At 46.7% G+C, this 25022-nt stretch overlaps 1 protein-coding gene across 3 annotated transcripts in view; it reads right to left on the bottom strand.

Moving 5' to 3' along the window:
• Positions 1-5047, bottom strand: part of IL2RA (interleukin 2 receptor subunit alpha) — a 32740-nt gene extending 27693 nt beyond the window's left edge. For all 3 annotated transcript variants that reach the window (XM_030573705.1, XM_030573868.1, XM_030573785.1), the window contains exon 1: positions 4721-5047. The gene's annotated coding sequence lies outside the window, so the exon portion shown is untranslated. The remainder of the gene's footprint in view (positions 1-4720) is intronic.
• Between the last annotated feature and the right edge of the window lie 19975 nt (positions 5048-25022).

Below are 25022 nucleotides of genomic sequence, written 5' to 3'. Positions count from 1 at the left end.
CCCTTTTAGGGTGACCAGACAGCAAATGTGAAAAATCAGGACAGGGGGTGGGGGGATAATAGGAGCCTATATAAGAAAAAGACCCAAAAATTGGGACTGTCCCTATAAAATTGGAACATCTGGTCACTCTAGTCCCTTTGGATTTAACTACAGAGAGGAAAAGCAAACTCTGTTCACTAGGACAGGAACTGGATGGTACCTGGTTTTCTGGTGTGTGAGAACTGAGTTCATATACCAGACTGTCAGTTACAATTATAAGGAGGAAAAGCACCCCCAGGACATGTCAGGCTGGCTTTGCAGTGGTGTTTTTCTGCTAGCAAGAAGAACACTTTGAAAACTGCAGTGCCAATTTGTATGGCTTCTTTTTAATGTAATTTCTACATGTGATAGATGAACTTCCAAAGTACTGGAAGGTCAATTTGAATAAACATCTGTTGATAGGGCTGGCAGGTTGGGAATGAAGATGTCCTGTTCCCATTCTTAGAATGCCTTGTGTTCTCATGGAAAACCACAGATGGAATATAACTCCTTCCAAATCAAGGTGCCATGTGGGAATCATTCTCTGACATACTCCCCTGAGAGAAGTTAGAGTTAATAAATAGGACACACTTTATATTAAAATTCCACTTCTCTATGGTTTCTAAAGGATGAATGTATCTTTTAAAAACTGATTAATTGATTGTTATAGAGTCCAACAGGTCTCTAGGTTGCTTAGAAACATCTACAACACCTTCTGCTGATGTGCTTATAACCACATATTACTGATGTCTGTAACATCTATTAATCATTAACCCTTTATAAGCCATTTACAAATGGAATCTTACTCTAAAGGATGACCAAGAAATGTGTGTGATGTTTTTTAAAATTTTATTCTAGTAGTCAGCTGTGGTGGCTGTTGAAACAAAAGATTCCACATTAATATCTTCTGCTATGAAACCTAATTGCCAGAGACCTCCCATATCCATTCCAAAGAATAGTGCTTTTGCAATGGCTGCTGCTTCTGGTGAACTGCAGCTGAGGATAACTCAGAGCTCCCTCATGTGGTAGGTGATGCCCCTTTTCATGCCAGCTCCTCCTTCTCTAATGCCCAGTGCGAAGCCTCATTGTGTGTCTTGCTTTAATGGAGTATGGGAAGGTGTTTACACTTGGCCAGGAAGTTACAGTCCAAGGTCAAACGCCTGCCATAGATAAAACTGTATATGACATGACAAAGAGAACAATCAGTATTTTTAAAGTGCTGCTGGTAGAAAGCGACTATTCAGGGACCGCATCATGCTCCCTATTCATCTTCTGAGACTGAACTAGCACGGTGGGGACTTCCACCAGCCATCTACCATTGATGCAATCCTTGATGAATGAGTGCAAGCCAGAACACTTTGGAAATTCCCTACTTAGTGGTGCCACGCATGGTTCTTTTTGGCAGGATCATGGAAAAATAGTTCCAGCTTCTTTCACAATCACCAGAGGGACTATGCATCTGTGATTTCGTGCACTTTATAACTTTCCTAGATATTTTTTTTTATCCTCAGAGCTGACCCCATGTGTTGTTTGTGGAGCCATAAGAATCTCTCATTTTTTGCTTGCTTTAAATGTTCCTTCAGGGTCCCTTTTTCCAGATGAATTCTGTTTGGGTCTCTCTTCAATACTCCTCCATAGGGGCGGGGGGGGGGGGGGAGGGAGAGAGAGAGAGAGAGAGAGAGAGAGAGAGAGAGAGAATTTTTTATCTTAAAACAAAACAAAACAAAACAAACAAAACCCTAAAATCCTACCAAAATAAGATACACCACTGCACATGCATCTCCGTTGGGGGAGAGGATGAGAGAACAATCACCATGTGACAGATGTTAATCACACTGCTTAATGCACTACTGGAAGGTGATCACGTAGTACGAACATATGTCTTCCTATGAAAATATTTTCTGTGAGTTTGAAAATTTACCCAAGTGCCAAAGTGTGTGAAACCTGAGCCAAGGCACCCACAGTGTTTGGTCTTGGTGGACAGATTTATTTTACTTCATTGTACAGAGGAAAATCATAGCTTTGCCTCTCAAAGAGATTGTTTCCTCAATTCAATAAGTAGTTTTGAACCCCAAAACTTGTACTCTCACTTCTTTTCTGACAAAACTCTTTAATTACATTAACTGAGTCATTTACCTCACCAAGGAGGGAGATGAGTCTTTTCTGAAGTCCTTCAGTTCATTCTGCATTCCCTGATTAATAGCAGCACTGGAAATTCTTCTCTTTACCCATCAGGTCTCTCAGGAAGCTCTGGACAGGGGCCATTTTTTTTCCTGATTTTAGCTGTATTTCTTCTTTTATTTTGCACAAATCCTTAACTTATCCGGCCCTGCCAAAAGGGGCAGCCCCTCGTGCAGCTTTCCCATTATTTTTGAAAATCTCTCTTTACTTTTAAACATGGAGGGAGGTGGATTCTGGCAGGTGGGGAGGGAGCTCCCCCTTTCAGATAGCCATCTGCTTTAAGCCCTTCCAGGAACCCTCCGTGCAGGCTCATGAGAGTCACCACATTCTACAAATGTGGGGATTTTACAACTATATGAAAATATACAACCTCACCTCACTAACCCTGATTTTGGAAGTAACAGAGACTTTAGGTGGCTGAAAATTTCAAGTGCAGTTTGTGTTAGTTAGCCTGTAACTCTTAGCTGGCAGTAGATATACTACTGTTACAATGATCAATGAGGAAGTAACCACCCTTCCAATAAAGCCTTTTTGCTGCTTACAAAGGGCATTAGTTAAAGGGTTTGGATAAATTGTTCAGATCAAGGGAGATTGTGGCACTGCAAAGCAGGTGTCTGGATGTCCCTACCCACCACAGAAATGATGAGATAAAGGCTCTGTAACAAGGCAATCTGCCCCTTTAATAGCCCACAGGCCTGTCCCGGACACCTGCCCCTTCTGCGGCGTGAGGGAGACCCTGGCGCATGTTTACTTAGAGTGCGCCAGGTTGCAGCCCCTACACCGGCTCCTCACAGCCATCCTCTTACGTTTCTGGTTACACTTTTCCCCTCACCTCCTTTTGTATGCACTCCCTATCCATGGCCCCACGAAGTCCCGGGACCTCCTGGTCAACCTCCTCCTCGCCCTGGCGAAAAAGGCCATCCACGCGACCAGGGAGGGGAGGTTGGCCGATGGAGACTCCGGTGACTGTGGGGCTTGCTTCCGCTCCATGGTCCGATCACGCATCCGAGCGGAGTTCCTCTGGGCGGCGTCCACTGGCTCCCTTGACGCCTTCAAGGAGCAGTGGGCGCTGTCCGGGGTTCTCTGCTCGGTGTCCCCGTTAGGTTCCCTCCTTATGACCCTTTGACCTCACTCCTGTCCCTGTTCTTTTATTAGTTGTCCCCCGCACTCAGTGGGTTCTGTGGCCCTGTGGTTCCTCCCCTTAGGCTGGGGGAGGATCCTTTAGCAGTGGGCGGGCTTCGCCCGCCCACTTCCCAGACACCCAGTAGGTAATAGCCCACAGGGGTGGGGGGAACAGGGAACAGCCAACTCTGCCCCAGAGAGAAGTCCAGCAGGCAAGAATCAGCTGACACAGCTGATCATCCTCATATGATTGGCCCATATTCTCAGCTAGACAATATAAAGAGGGAAAACAGGAGAAGAGAATGGCTAATCAGAGCAGGAGGCAGCCTGTCCACCTGTCCTGTAGAGCCTCCTTGCGGAGTCAGAATAGTCCTTACCTGGTAGCTAGCAGAGATCAGAGGACCCCATTCTGATCCCGTAGCCAGACTGTTGCTTGTGTTATTTTTTGCACACTTTTCCTTCTTGTTTGTGAAGCAAGGGAGAAAAACTTAACCTACCCTAGACCTGGCTGATTGTTTATTCTCAGCGGGGGACTAGGTCACCAGTGTACTGGCTAGCCAAGATTTGGGAGATTTTTGTTTAAACCAAGGTGTTTTTTACAATACTCCAAGAAAACACAACAGGAACAGTGTATTAGGAGCCCACAACAGTGAAGTGTCCCAACTCAAAATACAGAAATGGTTTTCTTCCCTCCCCCAGCTACTATATGTAAGCAACAGAATGGTCCCATTATTGTGGGGAACTTTCCTGGTTTCTGTGGAATCACTAGTAAAAGGATCTGAGTCCTGGCTCCAACTCCCTTTACCCAGAGGCTTGCCTGACCTTGAAGACTCCTCTTTCACTGTCCTGTACACCTTGTAACCCTGGCAAGGCTGGGCCAAGGATTCCTGGGAGGCTTAACCCGCAGTCTCATCATGGTCGTTTAGAATAGGAGTTAGGATGTCCCCACTCTGGGGCACTCTCTCTGCACTGGACGCTTCCCTGACCCACTGATCATTACTTTAAATTCAAACCAAATACAATTTATTAAACAAGTATAAGGGAAAAATGGGAAAGATTCAAGGAAACAAGGAACTCCACCCTGTAGGCACGGGGAAACCACACACAGGCGTCTCTAGGATGTAAGGAAAGTTCAGTCTATTCCTCACATGTCCCAGGCCTCCTTCTTATGCCCTGGCTGCGCTGCAGTGACATGACAGGTCAGGCGCCTGCTCTGGCGGTGGCCACATGCCCTCAGGCTCTCTAGGTGCAGAGCCTTTCTTCCCAGCGTCGCCTCCACTCTATCGGGGTCATGTCCCCAGCACCAAGTCCAGCCTGCCAGACCTCTTGTCTGATGTCATCTCCCCACACTGGGCCCTTGCTGCCCAGGGTCCCCCCCTTGCTCTCCCCAGCTGCTCACCGCACTCATCTCTGGTGTTACTTGTGACACAGCAGGCGTCCACTCCCTAGCTCTGGGTCTGCAGCTTCCTGCGGTGGCTCAGCCCTGGGCCCCCCTCGGCATGGCGGGTCTGCACTGCTCCAGCTCTCCAGCTTTGCCTCTTCTGGCTCCTTGTTGCTGCTGCTCTGCCTCCAGCCCATTGCAGGGCATGGCTACACTTGCAGATGTAGAGCGCTGTGACTTAAACTCGCCTTCGGAGAGCTCAGTAGGGAAAGCCCTGCAGTCTGTCCACACTGACAGCTGCTTGTGCACTGACGTGGCCACATTTGCGGCACTTGCAGCAACATTGGGAGCGGTGCCTTATGGGCAGCTATCCTAGCATGCAAGTGACTGCAACGTGTTTTCAAATGGGGTAGGGTGGAGTGTGACAGGGAGTGTGTTGTGTGTATGTGGAGGGAGAGAGAGTGGGTTTTTAGGGACCTGAGAGCATATCAGCATGCTATCTTGTAAGTTCAGACAGCAGCAGACCTCCCCGTCCCCCCACCCCACCTCTCTCTCTCTCACACAGCATTCCACACTAATCTGTCTTGGGGCAGATAAGCAGCCGGCTGTGAGAAACGGAGCTTTCAAACAGCATATCCGCATTCCTACTGCGAGTTCAAAACAATGACAAGAGTGGCCACTTGATTTAAGGGGATTATGAGACGTTTCCGGAGGCTGATCACAGCGCAGTAATGCAACACCTCGTCCACACTGGTGTCGCAGCACTCCAGCAGGGGCGCAGCAAATGCTATTCCACTCCCCAAGGTGGACTACCAGAAGCACTCTAGCCGCAGAGTCAGAGCTTTCTACGTGCCTTGCCAGTGTGGATGGGTACTGAGCTAGTGCGGCTGTGGCCCCTTTATTGCACTGTAACTCACAAGTGTAGCCAAGCCCACAGGCTGCTTCTCTCCCCTGCTCTGGCTCAGACAGCTCCAGCTCACACAGAGGAAAGGACCCCAGGCTCCTGACTCCCTCATTGACCTGCCTGCCCTGTCAATCCGGCTGACTGGGAGCGTTGGCCCTGGGGACTGTCATTCTCAGGATCTTAATTTCTTATCAGCCCTTCCCTTTTCTTTTGGTACTGGGAGAGAGCCAGCCAAAAATCCCACTAAGTTTCAATAATGGGCTTACAGTCCCCTTCCATGTACAGCAGCTGGTGGGAATGTCAAGCTGCTATCAGAAGGATGAACCTTCAGGACCTTTCCCTCTGATGCTCTGAGCTAAGATGGCTGGCAGCCAGCACTCTTCCTCTTAGGGTTGCCAGCTTTGTATTTCAAAAATAAGGGATCATTTTCTTAGTGTTCCTGCCCCACCCCTCCTCCTATTGATTATTATTATTAATAATAAGAAGAAGAGTCATTTAGGACACCTCAGGAACTTCTGCCCCCTCCCCAAGTTTCATACCCCAGTGGAGTGCAAACAGGAAACTCTCACCCTAGGAACCCGAAGCCCTTAGGTGTGGTCTGAGTAAAAAGTTGCTGTTGGCTGACAGGGCTGAACCTGAGGAACTGGATCATCAGCTACTCCCTCCCGCCTTGGCTCTGGGCTGTGGGAAATGTAAATACCCCGGCTGTGTCCACCCCCTGCACCTCCCCTTTTGTAGCCTGACCCAAAGTTGGGTATATAGAATTGTAACTTGAGGATTATATAATTTGGGAACCCCGATGTGCACAGGTGCAACACTTGCACCATAGGAACTTTTTATATCTATTTACAAATATATAATTTATTAACAATTTAGCAAAGTAATACATCCACTTTACCTTAACAAGGCAGATAGATAGAGATAACACAGAAAGTACATTTGGACATTTATACTTACACCCTTATTTTTTTTAATCTACTTAACCATTATTTTATATATACTTTTATATACTGGTTCATTTTTTATACTTAACCATTTTTTTTTATTACCATTATTGTTTTTATTTTTTTCGGCAGCCATTATTTTGGCCCCTCCCAAGGTTTACATTTTTTCAGCCCTTTTGCTGCCCCTGGGATGTTACTTTTATAGTCAGCTACGCTGACGCTGCCATGTTTCATGCATATTTAATAGAGGTTTTTATTTGTATTTTCTTCCTTTAAGGTGTTTTTTTTAATAGGTTAGTATATATATGATGTTACCCTATTAGCATACACGTTAATTTGCTGTCATGGCACCTCTGCAATTGGACGTTCTGTCCGGAACCTTCTGGATGCTTGTGTCAGCTATGTTCTTTGCTAGTGTCAGCTATGTTCTGTGGGTGGCTGATGGCAGTATTTTGGACAAAAATCCCTCTTTTGCATGCTACTTTTAGTTCCCTATAACTTATGAGTTACTTAAGTTGTTCTATGCCAAAGATAATAGGTCTTAAGCCTCACACTGTCTACTAAAGACAAATCTTATAGAATAAAAGCCTGTCGGTTTCTTGCATTACTACTAAATATAATAAAGCAATGAATTAATACAGGTAAGCTGGCCCACTGGGCTACACTTTGCAGATTGAGGCTAAAGAGGTTCCCAAATGCTACGTCCTGCTGGGCCACTGAGAGCCAATCTGTGTGCCCATTAGAAACCCCTCGCCACTCCCCACCCAGGGCCGGCTCCAGAGTTTTTATTGCCCCAAGAGGCAAAAAAATAAAAAAAAGTCACAATCGCAATCTGCAGCTTTGCCACCGCCGCTTCAGTCTTTGGCAGCAATTCAGTGGTTGGTCCTTCACTCCGAGAGGGAGTGAGGGACCCGCCGCCAAATTGCCGCCAAAGACCCGGACATGCCGCCTCTTCCCCGTGGCCGCCCCAAGCACCTGCTTGCTGGGCTGATGCCTGGAGCCGGCCCTGCCCCTGAACCCCCATAGGTAGCAGCTGTGCTAGCGGCCCCAGCACCAGAGGGGAACTCAAAGCACTTCCTTGTCACACCACTGATAGGACGAGAGCCAGGAGGGAGCAGTTTCTGGCTAGCCTTGGTGGAGAGAAGAGACCTGATGAGTGCTGATCTCCTTAAGTCTCTGCCATAAAGCTCAGCAGTTTTATTTTCAGTGTAATCATCAGTGCTTCCCTTATACATTTCAGTTGCTCCTGATGGAAATCAGAGGAAGTTACTATACATACCTCTTCTCAACCAGAAAATAAAACCAGGCCAGGCCTGAGAATAGTAAAATAGAAATGACTCTTTCCCCATTACTACATTTAAAGAAAAGTTGGTGAATCAAACTAGTTGAGACAATATAACTAAAATCAAAACAACATTCAAAGAATACAATTAAAACAGAAAAAGTTATTTTTCCCTCCTGATTTCCCCTTCTATAATTAGCATTGCCCATGCTTCCCTGTTAGAAGGTTAACAATATCACTAACCTGCTGCAAAATGCTTCAGAGTTAGGGCAAACAGCCTGCTTTCTGCTCCTGGGCTCAGCTTCTCTCAGCTCACCCGGGCACATGACCCCCTGCAAACCAGCTGCCCTGACCGCTTGCCCTCATGGAGTCTGAGCCCAGCAACAAGGAACCTACTGGAGCATCCTCAAAATTACCACACCCCAAATCCAGAAGCTTCTGGATGTGGAGTGCTTAATCTGCCTAGCAACAATGACCCAGACACAACTCACTCCTACCCAGAGCTGTCCTGGATCCCACGCTTTGGGGGACCCCTCGCTTTGAGACACAAGGTCCAGGGTAGCCTAGGGGATTAGCGGGGGGCCTGGTGCTGGTAGCAGCGAGCGACCCAGACCCAGCCCGCCCCGCTCTACTCGGCCCCTCCGGCTCCTGGTGTCGCTTCGGGGAGGGGGCGGAAGCCAGAAAGAGGTGGGGTGGGGGCAGAGGCTTGGGGGAAGGGGTGGAATGGAGGCAAGGCCTGGGCCAGAGGGGTGGGGGTTGTCCTGGCCCTGCAGCCCCATAGGGATAGCCCTCCTCCTACCTTCCTGCAATGGGTTTCTCTAGATATTTCCCTATTAGATACATGGGTTATATATGTCCTTGAAAATTACATTGTTTAGAGGGCAAATTTTCTTAATAACATTAAGATATATAGTGTCATATATTTCATTAAGACATGGTTAAGAATCATCCCATTCATTGAATCATAGAAGAACCATAGAATATCAGGGTTGGAAGGGATCTCAGGAGGTCACCTAGTCCAACCCCCTGCTCAAAGCAGGACCAACCACAACTAAACCATCCCAGCCAGCATAGGTGCGGGAAGTATGGGTGTGGGGAATAACCCAGGTTTTAAGTGGGGCCAGTGGCCCCATGCCCCACTCCTCAGCCATTCTTTCCATGCATAAAACCTGGGGGTTTCCCGTGCCTATGCCCTGCTCCTGGCCCTCTGCCTGCACTCCGCTTCCCAACCTCTCATCTCACCTGGGGCTTGGGTCATGGCTGCTGGCCTCATCCCCACTCCCAGGCCTCCGATTCCAGGGCCCACCCTGCTCCTGGTCCCGCGCCTGGGGTTCTGCTCCTGGGGCCCCAGCTGCCGGCCCCGATCCCTGGCCACTGGCCCTGTTCCCAGGGCCCCTTGCAGGGGTGGCTCTAGGCACCAGTGCTCCAAGCACGTGCCTGGGGCGGCAAGCTGCGGGGGGCAGCCTGCCAGTCGCCGTGAGTGCGGCAGTCAGGCTGCCTTTGGTAGCATGCCTGCAGGAGGTCCGCCGGTCCTGGGGTTTCGGTGGCAATTCGGCGAAGGTACGCCGAAGGCGCAGGACAATGGGACCTCCCGCAGGCATGCTGCCAAATCCATGTTACCAGCAGACTTCTCGCAAGCATGCTGCCGAAAGCCGTCTGACTGCCTGCTTGGGGTGGCAAAATACATAGAGCCGCCCCTGGCCCCATGCCCAGCCCCACCGCTGGGGCTCTGCTCTTGTCCCCACATGTGGAGTCCTGGCTGCCAGCCCCTGTCTGGGACTCCCCTGCTAGTACCACAGCTGTGCCAGATGCACATGCTTCAGCTGCTATTCCAGGGGACATGTGTTCATGCTGATGACAGGTTCTGCTCAAAAACCATTCAAAGCAGCGCGGACCGATGCATGTTCATTTTCATTATCTAAGTCAGATGCCACCAGCAGAAGGTTGGTTTTCTTTTTTGGTGGTTTGGGTTCTGCAGTTTCCGCATCAGAATGTTGCTCTTTTAAGACTTCTGAAAGCATGCTCCACACCTCATCCCTCTCAGATTTTGGAAGGCACTTCAGGTTCTTAAACCTTGGGTTAAGTGCTGTAGTTATCTTTAGAAATCTCACACTGGTACCTTCTTTGTGTTTTGTGAGATCTGCAGTGAAAGTGTTCTTAAAATGAACAACACGTTTTGGGTCATAATCAAGACTGCTATAACATAAAATATAGGTCAGAATGTGGGTAAAACAGAGCAGGGGACATACAATTCTCTCCCAAGGAGTTCAGTCACAAATTTAATTAGCGTATTATTTTTTTAACAAGCATCATCAGCATGGAAGCATGTCCTCTGGAATGATAGCCAAAGCATGAATGGGCATACGAATGTTTAACGTATCTGGTACATAAATACCTTGCAATGCCAGCTACAAACGTGCCATGCAAAGGTCTGTTCTCACTTTCTGGTGACAGTGTAAATAAGAAGAGGGCAGCCTTATTGCCTGTAAATGTAAACAAACTTGTTTGTCTTAGTGATTGGCTGAAAAAGAAGTAGGACTAAGTGGACTTGTAGCCTCTGAAGTTTTACATTCTTTTGTTTTTGAGTGAAGTTATGTAACAAAAAAAATCTACATTTGTAAGTTGCACTTTCAGAAACAAGAGATTGCACTACAGTATTTGTATGAAGTGAATTGAAAAATACTATTTCTTTTGTTTATCATTTTTACAGTGCAAATATTTTTAATTCAAATATACACTTTGATTTCAGTTACAACACAGAATATAAAATATATATGAAAATGCAGAAAAAAATCCAAAATATGTAATAAATTTCAATTGGTAATCTCTTGTTTAACAGCGCGACTAAAGCTGCAATTAATCACAATTAATTTTTTAATCATGATTAATTTTTGAGTTAATCACGAGTTAACTGTGATTAATTGGCAGCCCTAATTATAATGTTTATTTCTAATTACTGAGTAACTTAATAATAAAAGAAAACACATCTCTACTGGAAAAAGGTGACAACATTTTCTCTACTAGAAATACACTTTCAGGTGTCTTAGAGCTGATAGGAAACCCATGTTGGCAATCAAGCCCCTTTATGTTGTAAAAACAGCTGCAAACAATAGAGGCTACTTACAAAGGGTGAGGCCGGATGGCAAGTGTGCAGGGAAGCCCCTACTCATATGCAAAGTATGCAGCTGCCTAGGGCACCAGGAAATTGCCCCAAATTTCCTGGTGCCCTGTGCAGCTGCGTGCTGCTCCAGCCCCTGCTCCACCTCTTCCCCATGGCCCCGCCCCTGCTCCACTCCAGCTCTGCCTTTTCCTGCCCCTGCTCCACCCCATAAGAACATAAGAGTGGCCTTACTGGGTCAGACCAAAGGTCCATCTAGCCCAGTATCTATCTACCAACAGTGGCCAATGCCAGGTGCCCCAGAGGGAGTGAACCTAACAGGCAATGATCAAGTGATCTCTCTCCTAACATCCATCTCCATCCTCTGACGAACAGAGGCTAGGGACACCATTCCTTACCCATCCTGGCTAATAGCCATTTATAGACCTCACCACCATGAATTTATCCAGTTCCCTTTTAAATGCTGTTATAGTCCTAGCCTTCACAACCTCCTCAGCCAAGGAGTTCCACAAGTTGACTGTGCTCTGCATGAAGAAGAACTTCCTTTTATTTGTTTTAAACCTGCTGCCTATTAATTTCATTTGGTGACCCCTAGTTCTTGTATTAACCCCTGCCCCCCAACCTCACTACACCCCTTCCCCAAAGCCCTTGCCCCTCCTTTTCCCACCCCAGTTCTGCCTCTTCCCACCCCTGCTCCTCCCCAGCCCCACCCCCACTCCACGCCTTCCCCAAAGCCCCCACCCCTCCTTTTCCTGCCCCTGCCCCGCCCCCACTCCAGCCCTTCACCTGAGGACTGCAGCAGGGGTCGGGTGTCCTGCACTCACCAGGTGGTGGTAACTGGAGGAGTGACCTGGCCCCACCCCCCACTTTGCCACTGTCTCCTGGCCACACTTCCGGTGAGTGCGGGGGGTGGTTCCCCCCGATACCCAAGGCTGGGACCCAGGGGAGCAGCGGAGTGGGCTGGGGCCAGGTCACTCCACTTCCTGCCGCACCATGAGCAAGGGGTCAGGCGTGGCTGCCTTGCAGTCACCAGGCTGTAGGAAGTGGAGCCACCCAGCCCCAACCCGCTCCGCTCTGCCAACTTGTGCTGGGGGGCGATTTCCCCCCTGACCTCTAAGCATGTCCACCCTCCCCCCCCCGTGGTGGTCTGGGGCCAGCCCCCCGGCGTAGGGCACCAAAATGGCTAGGGACGTCCCTGCATGTGTGGATTGAGGTGGTGTCCCTGGTTGAAAAGGCAGGGGGTAGCTTATGAGTTGAGGTGATGAGAGGAATCAGAGAAACAGGGCTTCTTGGGGACAGCTTCCTGGAATAGCAGAGGTGGTGATTTCTGAACAAGGAAGCTGCCTGCAGCTGTTTGTTTCTACTGTATCGAGGGAAACTGCATGTTGTGTGTCATAAACAGATAGCTAAGGGTTAACGTCTCTTTCACCTGGAAAGAAGTATCTGAACCACCTGACCAGAGGACCAATCAGGAAACAGGATTTTTTTCAACTCTGGGTGGAGGGAATTTTGTGTCTGAGTCTTTGTCTGTCTGCCTGCTTTTTCTCTCAGCTTTGAGAAGTGATTTCTGTTTTCTAATCTTCTGTTTCCAAGTGTAAGGACAAAGAGATCAAATAGTGAGTTATATGGTTTCTTTTCTTTGGTATTTACATGTCTATAGTTGCTGGAGTGCTTTGATTTGTATTCTTTTTTAATAAGGCTGTTTATTCAATATTCTTTTAAGCAATTGACCCTGTATTTGTCACCTTAATACAGAGAGACCATTTTTTGTATTTTTCTTTCTTTTTATATAAAGCTTTCTTTTAAGACCTGTTGGAGTTTTTCTTTAGTGGGGAACTTCAGGGAAATTGAGTCTGTACTCACCAGGGAATTGGTGGGAGGAAGAAATCGGGGAGATCTGTGTGTGTTGGATTTGCTAGCCTGATTTTGCATTCCCTCTGGGTGAAGAGGAAAGTGCTTTTGTTTCCAGGACTGGAATTACAGAGGGCGGACTCCCTCTGTTTAGATTCACAGAGCTTGTGTCTGTGATCTCTCCAGGAGCACCTGGAGGGGGGAAGGGAAAAAGGATTATTTCCCTTTGTTGTGAGACTCAAGGGATTTGGGTCTTGGGGTCCCCAGGGAATGTTTTTCAGGGGGATCAGAGTGCCCCAAAACACTCTAATTTTTTGGGTGGTGGCAGCCGTACCAGGTCCAAGCTGGTAACTAAGCTTGGAGGTTTTCATGCTAACCCCCATATTTTGGATGCTAAGGTCCAAATCTGGGACTAAGTTATGACATGTGTAAAAAAATTTTATCAATAAAAAACATTACATCAAGAGTGTACCTGATGCACATCACTGATTGCTCATCCCAGCAGAAACAACCCTGCAACCTTTTGGCTAACTGCTCAGGTCAGAGGGATGACGATAGCTTCTGAAAAACCTGCTGAGGAGGTTTAGAAACGACCGTGCCTTTCTTCAGGGTGTTTCTAGGCTCTTTTAAGTGAGCTGCCCTGCTGTGCTCTCTGCGTGTGTAAACAAAAATCCATTCCTGCTCCTCAACGCTTCTCTCCCTTTCTTTGAGAAAAATAAAGTCTGCAGCATAAAGGACCTGGGTTACACATGTTCATTATGAGCTTGTGTAACCCACACACCTCCTGGGCAGGGCCAGTGTAACCACTAGGTGAACTAGGCAGCTGCCTAGGATGTCAAGATTTGGTTGCGCTAAAAAGCGGTGCCCCAAAATGTTTTTTACACTGTTGTTCCTGGTGGCGGGACGGGCTGCTTGCAGCCGTGTTATTAGCACCTACCTCTGCGGGTGTCCTCTGCAACCGCGGGCAGTGCCGCCTCCCTTCGCGGTGCCCTCGGGCTGCTAGATCGCTCCCTAGTTCTCTTCCTCTGGCTCTGGCAATCCCGGGCCCCTGCCGCAGGAGCGGCTGCGGCCCACTGACTGCCAACTGCAGATCGGAGCGGGTGACATCAACCAGGCTACAGTTGGCCCTATAGACAGCAATGCAGCGGTGGGGGTAGGGGAAAGGAAGAGGAGACTGTGGCCACTGGTCCATCTGCAGGGGTGAATCAAAGCCCTGCCAGAGGATACAGGGTTAAAGAGCTGCAAAAGTGTAACCATCCTCAGCACGTGCCACCTTTCAAGGCTCCATCCCTGGAGCAGGTAAATAGAGCCTCCATCCCTGGAGCAGGTAAATAGAGCCCCATTTCTGGGGAAACTGAGGCAGAGATCAGGGTCGTGACTTGCCCAAGGTCCCCTGGGGAGTCATTGTCGGAGTCCTGCTTTCAACACAAGAGATGAAGGATCTTAGTTCTGTGCTGGCTCAAACCATTGGCCTTCAAATCCTGAGCTCTGCACCTGCCCACAGAAGATATTAATCTGAGATTCAGGGGCAGCACACTGCAAGTTTTCAGTGAAGAAACACGGCAGTCTCAAGCCCTTATGGCTACAAGGAAAATCATCCAAAGGTAATGGGTGTCTAGCCGACACAGGTCTGTCTGCCTGAGTCTGCAGCCAGCCTGGGACAACAGCTCTAGGAAACGCAGCAGTAACTGTTAAATCTAATTATGATACTGTCAGAGCCAGATTTTCATGTAACATAGGTGACCAGTTGTGTGGTGCACAACCACTGCAAGTGTGCGAGCAACTCAGGTTAAGTGCAGCTGAACCCTGGGCAGGCTGCAACACCCAAGAGATTTTTTGTTCTCCCACTGAATCACAGCAGATGCACCAGTAAATTTACTGGTTCACTCTCAACACTGAGGCAGGACCAAATATAGGTAGACGAGTTTGGAACAATTTTACACTGAGGGAACCCTAGGCAGAAAGGTTTAATTGGAGAGAGAGTCTATTTGCACACTGGGGTTGTAATTTCCATATAGAAAGTATGACTCCACATCATTAAGTACTGTATTGGGAGCCTTCTAGTAGTTGGAACTGTGACTGTAGGTGCTATGGAACTAACAGTCATATGACTGTAAAGCCTTAGCAGATGTTTTGTTGAGGCTATTTGGTTAGCAGTATTGCCAAGCTCAAGAGAACAAAAATAATGAGTTGGACCCCCTCAGGAGATCAAAAATCATAAGTTTGACTACCAAAAATCATGAGAATGGCCCCCAAAATCATGAGAGATAAGAAACCATCAATTCATGTTTTTTAGTCTTTCTGATGTTTTAATTCTGCCCTACTCCTCTCCCAATGCTTGTGTGTATGTGTGTGTGTGTGTATGTGTGAGAGAGATAATTTCAGGTTAAAAAGTCAACCTTCAATGCACACAAAAATGCATGCGTCTCTCTGACTGCTGAAATGGAGACTCCATACCTTCTCCTCACTAAGATAGTATTTGAAATGGATGGCAGTTCCCCTATCTTAAGTCTCTCTGCTCCTAGTTTATTTCATTTGATAAAAGAAGGGCTGAATGATAAATAGTTTGAAAGCCATTGACTTGATTAATGCATCATGATTCACAATTGCACATAGAACTTATATTACTTTTTCAAACTGATGAATTACAGATATGCATCTTAAAGAGCTTTACATTAGCTCCTGCTTTCTGAATTAGCTGAACAGGGCATGGAGGAATGTGTCAGGACAGGGGATCTTAATAAATATTATACATTGTGTGAAACAGCAGAAGAGAAACATGCTCTGTCACTACATATGAGTAAATCCATATGTTTGTGTAGTATTGCAATAAAAGAACAGATGACAGATAGCTAAGAGATAGCTAATCAGCGTTAGCTAATGGGAAGCTAACCATTAGCCAGCATCTTTAGGGAGCACAATGTTATGAAATTTCCTTCCACAGTGCAAGACTATTTAACAGCTCTTGAGAGTGTCTACGGTACTGATATATACTGATAGCAGTGAAGACTTGTATTATCATTTCTGCCATACCTATCAGAAGCCCCACCAACAATTGTCAGATTTCATCAGGAGACTAGAGGATTTGCTACAGCAGGTAGTGCAGAACGAGGGCATCCCCACCAAGCGCATTGATTCCGCTAGGTTGGACCAAATCCTTTGGGGCACCCGACAAGATGGGTTGACGTTGTGGCGACTGCAGCTGAGGCAGCGGGCCCAAAACTCACCCCCATTCCACAAGCTCATTCAAGAGATATGTGAAGAGGAGGAGCAATGGTTGCAGGTGGATGCAGTGGTGCAGCTGAAGATGGCAGGGAGTCACACCATCACAGTGCTTGGAGAGATGGAAGATGCCCCGTCAGTGGCAGCAGCACTGAGAGATTTAACCCCAGAAGTGGCCATGATGAAGGCTCAGGGACATACTGTGCCTTCCTCAAGAGGGGAGAGTAGCAGGAGGGGTGATAGCCAGCGAGAAGGTTTCGGTTACAACTGTGGAAGAGATGGTAGCTATGCCTTGGACTGTCAGAACAAGACAGATCATGCAAGGATATCTCAGAGATTGCAGCAAACCATTAGGAAGTTTCAGGGAAACACCAGCAGGGCTTGAGGAAGGAGCAACCCAAGACCCTGAAATTCCAAGACTCCTCAGAAAAAAATACAAACAGGGGTTACCCAGATGGGCTGATAGGCCCCCAGGCTATAGTACATGTTCACATAGAAGGACGATTGTGTGAGGCATTGCTGGACAGCAGATCACAGGTCACCATACTTTATGAATCTTACTACCGAGAACACCTGCAGCATTTACCCGTGTCTGGTCTGACAGTCTGGGGAATTGGCTGTGACTCCTATCGGGGATATATCCTGTTAAATATCCACTTTTCAAAGAACGTTGCAGGGGTAAACCAGGAAATAGAAACAATGGCACTGGTCTGCCCAGATCCAAAGGGAAGAGAGTATGCACCTTTAATCCTAGGGACATATGCAAACCTGTTCCAGAGATTGGCTTGGAAATGCTGTGAGATGGCAGGGAACAACTATCTGCAGAAGCTGCCAATGCACGCTTTATGTAAAGCCTCACACCAGTGAGCGAGGGGGCCCCCATCCCAAGAAGAGACCAAGACTAGACCTTTAGGGAAGGATAGTTTCCAGTTTGGGGATTCCCCCATTCCTGCTGAGTGGAAGGACTGCCTGTGTGAGAAGTTAGTCAAGAGGAAGGCTGTTTTCTCTATGCACGAATGGGATGTTGGGTGTGCACATGATGGAGCACCATATCTAAATGCAGGATGACTGGCCTTTTCGAAAGAGGTCAAGACAATTAGCCGTCGCTGATATTGAAGATGTGAGGCAGCACCTACAGGAACTGGTTCGAGCAGGTGTCATTGAGGAATCCAGGAGCCTTACGCATTGCTGATCATTGTAGTGCAAAAGAAAAGTGGAAAGGTGCGCATGTGTGTTGACTATCGCACTCTGAACTGGTGGACAATCCCTCACCAATACACAATGCCCTGGGTGGATGATGCCTTGGATAGCCTGAATGGTAGCTGCTGGTTCTCTGTCCTTGACCTCTGCAGTGGATACTATCAAGTGCCCATGGCACCCAAGGACCCGGAGAAGACAGCATTCATCTGTCCTTTAGGGTTTTACCAATTTAATTGCATGCCTCAGGGAGTAGCTGGAGCTCCAGCCACGTTTCAGCGACTCATGGAGAGGGTGGTAGGGGATATGCACCTGTTGGAGTGTCTGGTGTACTTGGATGACATTATAGTGTTCGGGCGCACTTTAGAAGAACACGAGACTCGGCTGTGCAAAGTCCCGGATAGTTTGGAACAGGCTGGCCTCAAATTATCCTTAGACAAGTACATCTTCTGCCAGACATCCGTGCTGTATGTGGGACACATAGTGTCTGCAGATGGTATAGCTACAGACCCGGAGTGCAGGGGTGTGAGTGCTCCAGCTGGGGGTGCGGGATCTTTACACTAGACAAAGGAGCTTGCCTGCTTCTGATGTTGAGTCTGAAAGAGGATTCTTGGCACATCCATTGGCTTTAGCAAGGTCGGGGACTGACTTTGCATCTGAGACTTTGCTGATGGCACTATTCAATATAACATAATATCATATACTGTATATTGCTACAGTCAGAGGGTACACTCTGTCCAGGATATAACATCCTTTTTTAACCAGTGACTAGATACTGAGAGAGTATGGAAAATTTTAAGAGAGGAATAATTAATTTGGTCACATGTACCACATGTAAGGTACAGTATATTATATTCTACTATTTCTATGTCACCTCTGGCTTTTAGAACATCATGACATACAAGTATTGGTGAGTCTCCTGGTTGATGATGCTGGATTAAATCTTTCTACCACTTGCAGCCCAGTTCCTGGGACAGTTTACTGAGCCATCTGTCATTCCTAGAGATTGTTATATATTTCTGGGTAGAGATCGGTTGAATGAGGACATGATTAGTTTCAGCTGTACAAATGTATGTTGTTATTAACTTGGCTGACAGCTGCGCTAACTCAGCTCTGAATTTACTGCTTCATAAGACTGTTACAAAGGGTTCCAAGAATTAAGCTTAGTCAGCAAGCCCATTTACCAAACTATAGCTCTCGATACATTTTAGTTCTCAGGTGCCCTTGCTTTACTGCTTTTACTCTTTAGAAGAAAAGCTTTTGGAGTATACACACTTTTAGGATTTTTTATGTTAAAACATAAGAAGAATTTCCAAAAGCAACTGTCTGCCATTAATGGGAAATATTTACAAAGTTCATTGCCCCACTATTTCAGGTAGATTAAGTTGTATGGTTTCTTGCTTATGGTTACACTTACTCTCTAGGTCTGTGTGAGAAAACTGCTTAGATCCCCAGGAAGGAAGCTGTTCTGGTGAGAAAATTAAAGCAGAAGGTAGAAAGGTCACATCTCATCAATCAGGTTAAAAAAACAGAAGAGTCTTTCCTTTGTTCAGATAAATATATACTTAAAATAGATTGTTTTATCCATTATAGATTCATAGATTCCAAGGCCAGAACAGAGCATTGTGATCATCTATTTCAGTGGCTCTCAACCTTTTTGGGCTCAGGACCCATTTGTAAATGTTTATGTCCTGTTGCAACCCAGTAAATAGTCTGGGCATGGCTGCAACCCAGTAAATAGTCTGGAGGCTCTGGGGTGTTTCTGCTCAGGTCCTGCCCCCTGGGGAGTGTTGGGTCCTTCCCAGCACTCATCCCACAGTGGCAGCTCCTGCAGCTTCTGTGCTGTGTGGCTGGCTGGGCTTGGCTCTCTGCTTTGGGTGTTGTAACGTCCAGGGTTGCAGTACCGCTCAGGTTTGGGCACGTCCCCCCAACTGGACAAAATTTGTGTGAGTAGAATTGTGACCTGGCTCATGGGGTGGCAGTGCCACTCACTCAAATTTGGCCTACCTGGACTTCCGTTGTCATGGTGGCTGGGCCAACCCTGAGCGGTGCTGGGACACCAGAGTTTGCAGCGCCTGGAGCAGGGAGTTGAGCTCAGCCAGACTCGTGGGACAGGAGCTGCCACGCAACCCTTTAAAACATTCTGGCAACCCAATTTTGGGGCCCAACCCCTGGGCTGAGAAACCCTGATCTAGTCTGACCTCCTACATAACACAGGCCATAGAAGTTCCCCAAAAATAATTCTTAGAGCATATGTTTTATAAAAACATACAATCTTGATATAAAAATTGTCAGTGATGGAGAATCCACTATGACTTGTTAAATTGTTCCAGTGATTACTTACTGTTACAACCTGTACAACCTGTATGCCCTATTTCCAGTTTGAAATTATAGGCCTAGGAAGTTCAATAGCTGGTTAATTACCTCCAGTAAGGTGTTTTGAAGTATAGCAATGGGCTCAAGACTACAAATGATTCACTAGTTCTCACACTGTGGTGAAGCATCTGTCAGGCTTCAAGCAGTGACACTTCCTGCTAGGTGTAGCCAGGCCAGGACTGTTTTAGGGGTATCAGACTCATTTTTGACATCTTCACTATAAAAACCCAACCACCTCTCTTCACCTTTTGTGGCTGCTTCAGGGCTTTCTCTTTCCAGTGTTTCTTTAGTGTAAATTCAGCCATGATCAAATGGGGCAATGACACTACAGCTCAGGGTGTAGCAAACACATAGGAAAGCAGAACTAAACTAGGGACAATAGAGCAGTCCAATCTGTGGGCAGTTGGTGCTACTAAATGGAATTGTAGATCCAGAGAGGGGAAATTACAGGACAGATACAAAATGGGTAATGGAACTGGTTGGCAGCATCCTTTGCATTCAAATGAGTTTTCATTACCTTGTCTCCTCTCCTAAATGCTGTCCTAATGTTACTCTTTTGTGTAACCAAGCAGCATAGTTGCCTCAATGAAGGCATGGGATCAGGACTGAGGGTTGAAGAGGAGGCAGTCACGAGAGGACCTCTTTAGAAAGGTTAAGGCCATGTCTACATCTAAAATTTTGCAGCGCTAGTTGTTACAGCTGTATTAGTACAGCTGTATAGGGCCAGCGCTGCAGAGTGGCCACACTTACAGCAACCAGCGCTGCAAGTGGTGTTAGATGTGGCCACACTGCAGCGCTGTTGGGCGGCTTCAAGGGGGGTTCCGGGACGAGAGAGCAAACCGGGAAAGGAAACCAGCTTCGCCGCGGTTTGCTCTCTCGGTCCCGGAGCCAGCCAGCAAACCGCAGGGAAGGAGACCTGCTTGCTCGGGGTTCCGGGACCGAGAGAGCAAACCGGGAACGCCGCGGTTTGCTCTCTCGGTCCCGGAGCCAGCCAGCAAACCGCAGGGAAGGAGACCTGCTTGCTCGGGGTTCCGGGACCGAGAGAGCAAACCGGGAACGCCGCGGTTTGCTCTCTCGGTCCCGGAGCCACCCAGCAAACCGCAGGGAAGGAGACCTGCTTGCTCGGGGTTCCGGGACCGAGAGAGCAAACCGCGGCGAAGCTGGTTTCCTTTCCCGGTTTGCTCTCTCGGTCCCGGAACCCCGAGCAAGCAGGTCTCCTTCCCTGCGGTTTGCTGGGTGGCTCCGGGACCGAGAGAGCAAACCGCGGCGTTCCCGGTTTGCTCTCTCGGTCCCGGAACCCCGAACAAGCAGGTCTCCTTCCCTGCGGTTTGCTGGGTGGCTCCGGGAACGCGAGAGCAAACCGCGGCGAAGCTGGTCTCCTTTCCCGGTTTGCTCTCTCGGTCCCGGAACCCCGAGCAAGCAGGTCTCCTTCCCTGCGGTTTGCTGGGTGGCTCCGGGACCGAGAGAGCAAACCGGGAAAGGAAACCAGCTTGATTACCAGAGGCTTCCTCCTTCCACGGAGGTCAAGAAAAGCGCTGGTAACTGTCTACATTGGATTACCAGCGCTGGATCACCAGCGCTGGATCCTCTACACCCGAGACAAAACGGGAGTACGGCCAGCGCTGCAAACAGGGAGTTGCAGCGCTGGTGGTGACCGGCAGATGTGTACACCTTCAAAGTTGCAGCGCTGTAACTCCCTCACCAGCGCTGCAACTTTCTGATGTAGACAAGCCCTCACTCTGTGAAAACATTTGAGATGCAGTGATTTACAGTGACTTGAACAGCCTGTTCTGGGACATCAAAGCACTTCAATTCCATGTCCACTCCCGAGCAGAAATACTCCTGGTCTGCTCTGCTGTGCCTGGCAGAGAACACTTTGGGATTGAAAGTCTCCAGTCAGCTTTCGCTTGCCACAAGCAAACTCCATCTACTGTAATTGTGCACTGGCTGAGGGTCTGTGAACACATCTCCCACTAGTTGCTGGGCTCAGCAGGAATAACACCTGCTACCTGTTGACAGTGGATTGATTAGCTCTCTTAGCTCAAAGCAGGAGGGGCTTTTGCCAAAGGGCCTGGCTGAGGTCAGTCCATAATAACAACCATGATATCTGTGGGGGGTGGCATCTCTGTCCCTTAGGAAGCCTCCCTTTACAGCCAGACCCTGTTTCATCACCACTGTCCTCTCAGACAAATTGAACTGTTTGGGGCTACTTTTGGAGGCTGTGAATGCAGCTTTTTAAATGAAGCCCTCATTCTTGAAAGGCACAGGGCTTCCTATTTGTTCCTTGTCCTGGGACTAGGCACATTGCCTCTGCAGCCCACTCAGCTGTGAAAATGAGAGATCAGGACTGAAAATTACCCCAGACTCTCACACAACAGTACAGTTGGCCTCTAAGCGTGTTAGCAGCGCGAATCCCTGTTTCTTTGCCATGTCCCACCTTGATGGTAAGTTTGCACGCTTCATTTTGGAACCAGCTCCCCAAAGCAGAGCCATACTACACACATGTGGATAATTAAAGCCGATTCAAGTAAAGGAAAGGGGCTGTATAGAAAAAATAGTATGAGACCATAGCATTAAAGACTGTATCTTAATGCATACACACAAAAGGGCCGAATTAAGGTTGTCTGGCATTTCCTAACTTCTGAGTGTTTGACTCTGCAATCTTTAATGTTCTTTTAATGTAATTTTTTAAAATGTAATTTACTGATAAGGACAGAACAGCTGAATGCCTGAAAACAAGGACATTCTGTTACCCTTCCAATGTCTACAGCAGTGCAAAATGGTGTTAAAAAAAAACACCCTGATCAGCTGTTATCATGGTGCGCAAGAATGGAAAACCCAAAATGTTTGTTGTGACTAATAAACACCACAGACAATGAACATCCTCATTTATTAATGTTTTGTCAGCTCTTTTAAGGTTTCGGATGGAAAATACTCCAGATGTGGTGTGTAGTTATGTTCATGTGTTACACAGGAAGAAGTGTTGTAATGCAATATGGAAACATGAAGAAGGATAATCGGATAATATCTGCCCTACTTGGATGTCTATCTATACTATTTATAAAGTGCCTACCAAGATAACACAGGATGTAGCCACCTGAGATGATACTAAGTTTTGCTTCAAATGAGCTTGGCTTTTCCCAGTCTTTAATTCAGCTGCTAATATCTAGAGTGTGATCTCCCGCCCCCCCCCCCCCCACTGCTTTGTTTGGAAAAAAATGGATTTTGCATTGTGTTTTGAAATGGGTCAGGCTAGATTTCACTCTGATCTCTGATGGGAGTCCCACAGTCTCTTGATAATCTGCTCTGGTGAAAAGAACAGGGTGTGGCAGTCTTGGGATGAAAGTAAGAAAGTAAAGAAGATATGGGTAGAAAACTATTTATCTAGAGCATTTAGTTCAGAAGGATCTCAGAGCACTATCTGTAAAGGTCATTCACCCATCACTGGTGTGGAATGAGTAAGCCAGTGTGAACCAGTCTCACCATAAAATAGGTTTTAGCAGGGGGAATTAAGAAAAAGTTCTTTTCAATTCAGAAGGTGATTTTTTCGACAAGTAGTATATAATGACCCCAACTGAAATTTGGCCAGGTCATACCCACTCTCTGTGAAAAGAATCATGGCAAATATAATGAGCACATATGGTCAAGCCTTCATTTTTTTTATCATCTCTGAGAGATGGCATTTTCAGTAGCACAGCATCACCTAGCAACAGTACTGCTTAACAGGGGACAGTGCCTCAATGTGACTCCCAGCAGCACCCTGAATTTTCCTTTGGGGTGCCCCATCCAAGCACTGGCCAGTCCCAAACTCATTTGTGAAAGATTAAAAATAAACACTGGAACGCAATAAGGGAACAGAAGGAGCTAGAAAGTGGAACCACCTGAGAATAAGGAACAGCTTCTGCCACCAAGAGGCAACAAGAATGAGCCCAGAGAAGAGAGTTAAAACTCCTGAATTCTGACATTGGCTCTTCCACTGACTTACTATGTGACCTTGACTAAGTCACTTCTCTGCCTTATTTCCCACCCCCATCTGTAAAATGATGCTAATAATCCTTATCTTCTTCAGTGGGAAGTTTGAACATTGTCTTTATTAATGATTTTGCAGCCTCTGAACATGCACAGTACTAAAAGTTTTAAGTAGTAGTACTGTTTGTTAACTCTCATTGATTGAAAAACTGAATAGAAATTATAGAAACTTTGCTAAATAGTTCTTTAACTAATATATAAAGACAGTAGCTTCATTTGTTTTTGCTCCAGGAAGCTCTCTGTTCTAACGGAGGGGAAAAAAAGTCCCTTTCTAAAATAACAAGAAAACCATTAGCATTTCTTGTTCGCTTTTTTTAAGGTCACCATTGTAGATATTTTGATAACACATCTTTTTACGTGCGTGTGGTCTGGTCTGATGATGTGGTGGATGGAGATAATATTGTTTACATGGTTGTCACCTGTAAAAAGGAGTAATTTTTTGTCTGAGTTCCTCTGTGTTTTTCAGGAACAAAACGATGGATGCTGCTCGTTCTTGGCAGCTATAGACTTGTGTTCATCATCCTCCTTCTATGAAAAGTACGAAGGGTGTGAGGAGAAAGGAATAGGGTGCAATGAACATCAACATGTCAAAAACAAATGAAAGTACTTATCTCTCATCTTGTTCTAGCTCATTCGTTTGCCTTGTTTTTATACTTTTCAACAAGAAGGACCAGATTACAAGATGCTTTACAGACTCTCTCTCTCTCTCTCTGTCTATATTGTATTTCTTTAAGGATTATTTAAGAATTACCACACTGGATCAGAAAGATTCATGGTCAATTTCATTCCATATCCTGCCCCCAACAGTGTCAGCACTAGATGCTTTAGAAGAAGATGTGAGAAACATTGCTATTGGTATATGTGGGATAATCTGCCCCTCTTAAAGATCTTATCCTAGATCTGAATGGAGATTGGCTAAACCCTGAAGCATAAGGTTTTATAACCCTTCCTATTTTTTCTTAGCATTAGTAATTAATAATGCTGGGTATTCTTGTTATCCATAGAAATTTCCAACCCCGCTTTGAATCTTGCTAAATCTTGGCCTCAGTGATATTACGTGGCAATGAGTTCCTCAGTCTAATTATGCATTGTGTGAAAAAGTACTTCCTTTTAGCTGTTTTGGACTTGCCACTTTTCAATTTCATGCATGAACTATCTCTTTGTTCTTGTGTTATGCGATTGGGAGAACAGAAGCTGTGCTTCTCCCACCAGTATAATGCAGATAATTCTTGGGTGACTTGCAATGCTCATTTGCCAGGGGCAATTTAGGAGATTATCATGAGGAACAAATTAGCTAATTAAAACTACTGGGGGAAATGTAACAAGGCAGAATATAATGACCTGAGCGGAAAGGTCTGCCAGAATAACATAACTAATATGATACATAAGAAAAGTTA

The sequence above is a fragment of the Gopherus evgoodei genome, chromosome 1, assembly GCF_007399415.2.
Source record: "Gopherus evgoodei ecotype Sinaloan lineage chromosome 1, rGopEvg1_v1.p, whole genome shotgun sequence".
Lineage (NCBI taxonomy): Eukaryota > Metazoa > Chordata > Testudines > Testudinidae > Gopherus > Gopherus evgoodei.
Note: the sequence above shows the minus strand (reverse complement) of the source record. Positions and strands in the feature narration are given on the sequence as shown.